Raw genomic sequence first — 8,926 nt, 5'->3', positions numbered from 1 at the left:
AATAAAAACAGCATTTTTAAGATTAAACATACATGAGTAAAAAAGGCCATTCGATCAAGGCGATTCTTCGTACTCAATCACATTTCTTTTGTGAATTTATACAATTTTCAGTTTTGAGATTAATAATGAATTTCGTGTATAAGTATCTGAACATGTCCGGTCACTGGGACATTTATCTTAATGGGAAAAGGAAGTCCAACCCCCAACCAATATGTGCGGGGCTTCAAGCGTCACTCTATCATCTATCCTATCAAATGAAAAATTTCCCCTCGTTGCATTAGTATACTTTAGGCAGCCACGATACTTTTGCACGTGCACCGTACTCTACGCTCCGTATTACGCGTAAATTTTCGCGTGACCGCGCACATGAATGGCCGCATCATCCGCGGCGACTTTCGCGCCGGGCTGTTATCCAACGCGCGAAAGCAAATACCCTTGCAAATACGCGCTTGCAAGGGTGCAAAGGGTCCAGGGTGCCCGAGCACTCGATAAAAAGGCACGTGTCGCTTATTTTCGCTCGCGCCACGTTCGCCCCGTTTCTAACCGCGTTACTCTGCATAATCTCGTAATATCGAGGAACTTAACGAAACGCGAGATGCACGTCGAAACTGACCAACGCTCTGCGCACAAAAATGTTTAACGATCTTCCATTTACGGAATAAAAATTGCCCGAAATCTGTTTTTGTACACATGATCAAATAATTCTGTTCGGTTTTAATATCTGCGATATATTGGTCGCGTTCGGACACTTTATTTATTTAAATAATATCAAATACGATCAAAATATACATCGATGAATTTATACGCTGTAGGAAAAACGCATTAAAAGAGAATTAACGATTAAAAAAACTGTAGTGTTTTGAACAAATTGGATTAAAAAAAAATTAATTTGTGGATTTCGTTTATTTCGTTTTTGCAATCTAATATTATATACTATTTACTTTTAATTAACTGAGTACCTAGAAGGAACAGTTTTACTAAAATATCTAAAAATTTAGCTAAATACAAATACAAAAAATAGCTTAATTTGTTAGATCAAAATAATGACCTAGAAATTTTAAGTGCTACAAAAAGTTTTGACATTCTAGCAATCAATTCGAGCGTCCTACATAATTATTTTCAAACCTATCTAGTTAAATTTTTAAATGTTTCAGCAAAACCATTCTTTCTGTCTTCGTTCAATCAACTCTTCATTTTCTAGTTTTAAGCATTAGAAAAAGATGGGAAGAGCAAAAAGAGAGATTGAAATTAATCTACATTGATAGAAACGGGAATGAGAAAAAATTCTGATTGAAAATAAACGAACCAGAAGATTCTGACTATACTAAAACTGTATAATCAAAATTCTGATTATCTCAACTGGAATTATAATAGACTTAACAAAAAAATTTTCATTTGCCCATTTTCAACCAGATTAATGCAATCAGACTCTTTTTCCGGTGTAGAAGGTCACCTCGTGTTAGATCTTCTCGACTAATGCAGAATGGCTAAACGTAATCGGCATTACCGCGGAAAGAAAAACCACCTGTACGTTAGGGAATTGTTAAACTCCCCTTTTTTTGCTCCTTTTAACTTTCGACCTTTTAGCATCGCCACTAAACCCTCTTTTTGGGGGAAGCCGAAGAGTCGGAGGGGCGATTCGCCTATTTTCGAGCGAATAAGAACGGGGTTCTTAATCCTATAATACATGCGCCATGTGATGTCAGAACAAAGGCAATGTGCGAAAAAGAGCGGAGAAACGCCTCATATATATTTTTTTGCGCACAATGTGTGGCTCGAGTACACGTGTGTGCAGGGTTATTTCATGAACGATTTTTTTATAAACGAAGATGTTAACAGAGGGAGTTTTTCCAGCAAGAATACAGTCAGACAGAACGCCTTAAGCGTTGTTTCATCCTTGTTATTTATTAAATATTAAAGAATAATTTATGCTCACAAGCACTGTGAGCGCCAAAACGAACGCAGCCATTGTGTAACATGGTGAATTATTTCATTCTTGTTTAACATAAGCAAACAACAAGGATGTAATGATTCATTATGTTACACTGTATCTAACTGTGTTCTTACTGAAAAACACCCAGAATTGTGTCTCGTCTATGTCGCAACAAAATACCTTTAAATTTTCAATTTTCTCAATTTTCGAACTTCCGATAAGTCCACGAGAAATTCTCCTTATAATTAAATTCCTTAAATAAATTTTGAGATGCTCGTGAAACGTGTTACCAGTTTCCAAATTGTTTCAGAGAATATATAATATATTTCTTTATTGGTAATAAAGTTCCTCCAACATTATTGTAGCAAGTTTACTTGCGTAAGAAAATTATTCTTTACATAAATGTGTGCAGCGCGACTTGAGTCACCCGCCTGGGGAATCTACTTTCCCGAATTTATGCGGTTCTCTTTCTCTTCCTCTCTTTCCCTTCATTTGGATCCTTTGCGTAGCAATTTGTCGAGTAAGACTCTTCTGGGACTACACCAACTAACGTTGTTACAAGAAAACGTAGTACGGTGGAGCACAAGTTTCCGAATAACACGTTTAGTCCCGAGAAAGCTCATTACCGGCCGCGATCGTCTAATCACGGGAAGAAGAGCGAGTAGAAGAAAGTGCTAGAGGTACTACAGAATTAAACATGAATCAACTCGGAATCATTTGAAGAAGCAAGGAAACTTCGATCAAGGTCACCTCTCCTTATCAAGAAAAAGGAAAAAATAGCATCATATATATAGAGTTTGTAAAACGCTTTACTGCATTGAGAAAAATATCTGGTTGAAAATGGACGATCCAAAAGATTCTGATTATATTAAAATTCTGCTTTGTCCATTGAAACTATTGTAGAATTAGATTTAACAAGAAAATTCTGATTCGTCCATTTTCAACTGAAATTCCATTAATCCAATCAGACATTTATTTCAGGATAATCCAAAAAAATTTATTTTAAATATATATTTTTTATTATTCTCTAAAATATTTCCCTACAAATATTTTTTTAATACAATCAAAATAATAACTTTTAAATCAAGTTAAAATGTCAAAATGACATAGTAGTTACTTCTAAGCTACAATTTCCCATAAAATCGAAATAACATATCAAAACTAAAATACTAAATTTATATAAAAAAAGAATTAAGTAGGATAACGAATATTGAAAAGATTTCTTTTTTACACAATTTTCGTTAAAATTGCGAATATCGCGGAATTACTGTACAGAAATCACAAGTGAGTTAACACATTTTCTTTCTTGCGTTTCTTCTCTGCTTTTTGTCGCATTAATTCGGTCTGTCAAGGCGGTGTATCGTATGCATCGCAACTTTCGCGTGTAACACGCGAAAGGTCGCGAGCTTTAACTGCGCTTCGAAGCTTTAAAAACTGCGATTTGCCGATTTCCACCGACCTCCAGATTTGTTGCTTCAGATATTTTAACCGGCGAGTCACGGATGGATTAAAATTGACGTTTAAAAACTTCTGTCTCGATTTTTTTATGAACAGTGATAAAACACGCGCATTATATAAGTGATGTTTTCATCATTGAAGCTTATTCGCTTACACGATTATGCAAGCTGCAACGCATACAAGTCATGCTGAAGATTAATGTAAAAAAAAACGAGCAAAAATTGTCATTCAAATAATTATAAAAAATAACTTTCAAAAGCTGAAGTTAAAGTTAAAATAACGACGAAGTGTGTTAATCTCTGTGTCGACACGTCAGCTGTTGCGTGGCAACAGGTGGTACTTTGTGCAAATAAAAAAAAATAATAAAAGCATAATCAGTTGCAACGGCCTTTCGTATATTAAAATATAAATCTTTATTGCAAAAGGGATTTTATGACAAAAGGTAAAAAAAAATAAACAATTTAAGTACTTGTATATGTGACATTGTAAAATTATTAGAAAATGTAGATATTTGTGCGAATAAGCTTTTTTTTATACTTGCGTAACTTTTATCGACAATTCCCTCTTCCTTTTGAAATTCCAGCCTCCACTGCGACACGGTTAAACAATATTTATTTAATCCCTTTAAAGGCTTTACCGCTTGTTGGAACATCTATGTACAGCGATCGCCATTTTCACTTCTTTGAGCCATTAAACGGTTGTTTTATTCGTTTAAGTATAACGAAAACAAAGAAAAAACTCAATTTCTATTCTTTCTCTTTTCTTACTTCTTGTCACAGTTCAGCACCGAATTAGATAGGCGGAAAAATGCATTTAAAATTTTTCTAATTTAACATCGTTTTTAATTTCCATTGTCACGAGATATCATAAATCATAAACGAAAGTATTATAACACTTCGCGTGTTGGCGCCATTGAAATTCGACCACGTTGAAATTGTAACAATTCCGATCTCTATTTTCACACGCCGTGGGCGAACGTCAAAGGATTTCGCATCTCCAATATACATCCCCTTTAAAAAATATCCTAGATAGAACAAGACCAACGTCGCTGGAAAGAAAAGCGAGCAGGGGAGAAAGAACTCCACCCTCCAAATGCCGAATGTAGGAAGGGCGAAGAGACACACATACACGCACACATATACTGTCTCTCTCTCTCTCTCTCTCTCTCTCCCATTAAATATCACGAAGAACCTTTTCCATCAGGGACTTTCTAGGACAAAATGAAGCGTCGGCCGTTTGCGATGGATATTGCGAGTCGGTCGGGTGCGAGATACGCTATGGGGAATGCCATTGTTTCCTTCTCAAAGGGAAGGTAAACACGGAATACGAAGATACAGGAAAGATATGGAATAGAGAGAATCAGAATTATGATTAAATTTTCGACCACTCACGGAACGGCAAATATTATCCTCGAGTCGAGATAAGACGCTTTACATTTGCACTAAATGTGTCTGCGCGATAAGATATTCCAGTATGTACGTTCATGCTAAATGCGACGTCTGATATTCACCTCGCGTTGACGTTGATACGATTCTCGTGCAAGTTCATCAAATAAACGTCATTCAATTAGTTTTAATCGAAGAAATTCGAAAAAAAATTTAATTTTCTTTAACTCTCATATAAAATATCCGAAAACAAGCTAATTTTCAATAATAAGCTAATTTTCAGTGATAAGTTTATTATTAGGTGTTGGAATTAATTCGTAGCGTTTTACAAGTGATGGGAAGTACTTTCATTAATGTATTTTTTAATGCTCATGTGAAATAAATAACATTCTTTCATTAAAAACGCTACGAATTAATTCCAACACCTAATATATACTTTACGGTATAGCTATTGCATAATCTATTATTATAAAAATATAAATTTATTGTTATAAATTTATTATATAATTTATTATTACATAATTTATTATAATAAATTTATTATTACAATATAAAAACCATTGGCACACAAAAGCGTAAGGAGTAAGCGAATCATAGTAGAGAATAAGTAAGACAATAGCATAAGCACACTGAAAGAAAGATTGACTGCGTTCAGCAGAGAAAGCAGTTTTGCAACTGTTGTAAAATTCTTGAATATGATTGGTCTATACATATAGATATAGATCCAAATCTAATGAGAAACTAAGGGCAAGACCAATCATATTATAGAATTTTACAACATTTGCAAAGCTGCTTTTTTCTGCTGAATGCAGCTAGACTAGAAGAATATGACATAACATTTTTAATTGATTGCAGCAGCCAATTTTTGGTTGTGTTAGCCTATCGAAATCCTATACTGATATTGCGGATAGGCTAACACAACCACAAATTGGCTGTTGCAGCTAATTAAAAATGCTATGCCATATTTTACCATCTAATTTGCTGCCAATCTTTTTTTTCAGTGCAACAGCAAATCAAATATGTTGATTTATGTACTATTTTTCCATGATTTTAAATAAAAATCAATCAACGGAAGATTTTAACATATATTTTTTTTCATGATAGAGATATTTAATACAACAGAATGGATTAAAGCTCGCGTTATTCATATGCAAAGCCCATAAATCCGCTTAAAACTAACTTCGTAAAAGTATCGGGTATAATTAAAGAAGACACTGTTAACGGTACTTTTTTTTGCCCGGATTTGGAATTCATTAATATTATCGTATTTGCTGTATTGCAAAACAAAGGAAAAGTCGGAATGGAAAATGTTCCCCTTTCAAAAAGAAAAACGAACGGAAAATAATTCGGCGAAAAGATATTTATTTTTCTCGCATCGAATTTTCTTATTGCGTTCCTGCACAATCCAGCACATATCCCGTTTTGTAGAAGATTTAATTAAATCACGTAACGGCGGCTGTAAAATAAAGAAATAAAATTTCATTTCGAATATGGGTTTCGCGCGGAGAACATTGCCGGTAAAAATCCTTTGTTAGATATCTGTGCATGCCCGGTGTAATAATAACTGCGCCTCGCGGTCCAATTAATCTCACTGTTTTTCAACGGGAAGAACTATTCGTATAACGTAAAGCACGATAACGATGATTAGGTATGCCGCGAATGGGCAGCTGTAACACAACAAACTTCAAAAAGTTGCCTCGCGGTCAGAAAAGTTGTTCGGCTGCAAGTTTGCGAATATCAGCGTCGTAAGAACGCAACGGTATCATTATTCTTATATACATCCCGACTTTTATTATTCTTCCTTAATTTCACCGCGACGCGACGTGAAGTTTTATCTAACGTTTCGTCGCGGGATCTTTGCTTGCTCGTAGAAATTCGCAGCACTCGTTGATACACATTATTTTAATTTTAATAATGGCAAGGGGAGAAAGAGAGAGGCGATGTAAAAGGTGAATTCTTGACGTATCGTATTTTTAGGTCAGACAAAAAAACGCTCGAACCTTGACACAAATTCGTGTACTCTGAAAACTCGCTCTTATTCCGCGGGCAAGATAAAAGTCGTATGAAACTTATCTTCATTGCGCCATAATTATGCAAGTTGCATAAGTGCACTCGACTTTATCAAATATTAAGTATTCCCGTTCAATTTCAGTAATATCTTTTTATATGTATTATTCGCAGACTTCGCACTTTAATAAAAAATTTTTTTTTCGACTCATAATCATCCTTTAAAACGGAAATAACAACGTCATTAAGCTACTAACGCCTAAGCTACACCAGCCGCGAGGAGAATGGGAATAATTAAAAGCCCGCGTATAATTCGCGGACGAGGAGTTGCAGTCGCGCGTACTTCGCACGCTCGGAAATTTGTTCCACGGGACGTGCTCAATCGGGAATACGAGTTTTCAAGAACAATTCACGGAAACGCGTACGTTTCAGTCCAAAACAGACGCGTGTTGCACGCGCGCGCGCAAATTTGCATGCGAGAGCAAGGGCGAGTGGAGAGGTTGCAAAGGGAGGGAGATGTAAAAGCGTCGTAACAATTATCGGGAGGCATCACCCGCGCCCGCGCACGCGTACTTCGGCGTTGCACTCAGACGTAAAAGCTTACAATGCATATCGCCGTGTTACAGCACCGCCGGGCCGCTTTATCATGTAAATGAACCGTCAACCACGAAGAATGACGATAAATCCTAAAGACGAGTGATATAGAGCGTTATAAACGCTCGACGGTGCCAGCCGCGGCGTATTGCCGCGCCCGCGATTAATAAATAACGCAATTTTGCGATTTTCGTCGTGCGTTTTTCCGTAACGTGTATTTGCGCAAGATATCGATATTTCGAAATTGAAATTAATAGTGCCGCTCCGCAATCCGATTCTCATGCGCGCATAAACAAAAAACGCATTTTATATCATAGACATACAGCATTATCCTCTTTTTTTTTTAACTATATACAGACTGACATTAATTACGTTGCTTTTAAAACGACGATTTAATGTCGGATGTTTTAAAAAAAAATGTAATGTGAAAAAATTAATATGAAGAGACGTGCAAAGTAAAGTCGCCACTGGCGTATGAAAATTTTATACATCATTATTTTAGTGTGATAATAGATTTTTCTAAATTACACTATATATTGTTTTCTTCGAGTTAAACTCGTAAATGAAAAAATAAAAATAAAAAATGGTAATAAACTATATTAACTATAAATTAAATTTATTAACAATGTTTTAATTACGAAAGATTGAAAGAGGTTCTTGTCGTAAAACTAACGGTTGAAGGAAAGCGAAGAAAACTTTATTATTCATTTAATTTCAAGCGCACTTTGCTCTAACGGAGTTTTAATTCCACGTTTACTTACCAAGGAATTTAATATCATAAATTACGAAGTCGTAATAAATAATGACCTCGCTCGAAAATTCTTCCATAAGAATTTTCATCTTGGATTTAAATAGCATATCTGGCCTTCACATTTTGTAGCATTGTAGCGCGAGTTTATCCTATTATAAATAACGCGATATCAATGAAAACACGAAACGAGGATGCAGTTATTGATAACAAGTTTACGATCGTCGTACCGTTTCAACGCTATTCCTTCACGTAAAGCTGGGATTACGGAAGAGATATCGCACCATGTCGTACGTAATAACTAAAATATCGTCTAGCTGTCGATTTTTCCCCGAAAAATCGACGAAATCGGCTCGGCCAACGAATCGATACGCGCGATTGATGCAATTACTCACGCGATCTCTCTCGTCGATTCATTCAATTAAAATAAACTTAACCATGGCGCGATCCCGCGCACTTGCGTTATTTTTCCGTGGGAGGAAAAAGGAGTTTTCCCAAGCACGTCGCGCGGTCGAATCCCACTCACTGACGATGGTTTCCGGCACGAGGGGAACAGCAGGGTAAAAGAGGGAAAAAGAGGGTGAAAGCCAGCGCGAAAAGGTCGGCCGTCAAAAGCCAGAGTTGCATCCCCTTTAAGCCTATAGAAGATCGTGTGCATGTGTGTTCGTTCGTCGTACATGTTTACGCGTGTTTGTATGTGTATACGTGTGTGCTCGTGTGTATTCGTAGTGTGAATACGTGTTCGTGTTCGTGTGCACGTGTGGGTTATATGTGTATTTGCGCATGTATGTGCGTGTATTT

At 36.2% G+C, this 8,926-nt stretch overlaps 1 protein-coding gene across 2 annotated transcripts in view; it reads right to left on the bottom strand.

Moving 5' to 3' along the window:
* Positions 1-8,926, bottom strand: part of LOC105145383 (uncharacterized) — a 79,085-nt gene that overhangs the window by 39,392 nt on the left and 30,767 nt on the right. The gene's annotated exons all lie outside the window — the stretch shown is intronic.

The sequence above is a fragment of the Acromyrmex echinatior genome, chromosome 6 (assembly GCF_024713525.1).
Source record: "Acromyrmex echinatior isolate Ae372 chromosome 6, ASM2471352v2, whole genome shotgun sequence".
Lineage (NCBI taxonomy): Eukaryota > Metazoa > Arthropoda > Insecta > Hymenoptera > Formicidae > Acromyrmex > Acromyrmex echinatior.
This window is presented reverse-complemented; position numbering and strand designations above follow the sequence as displayed.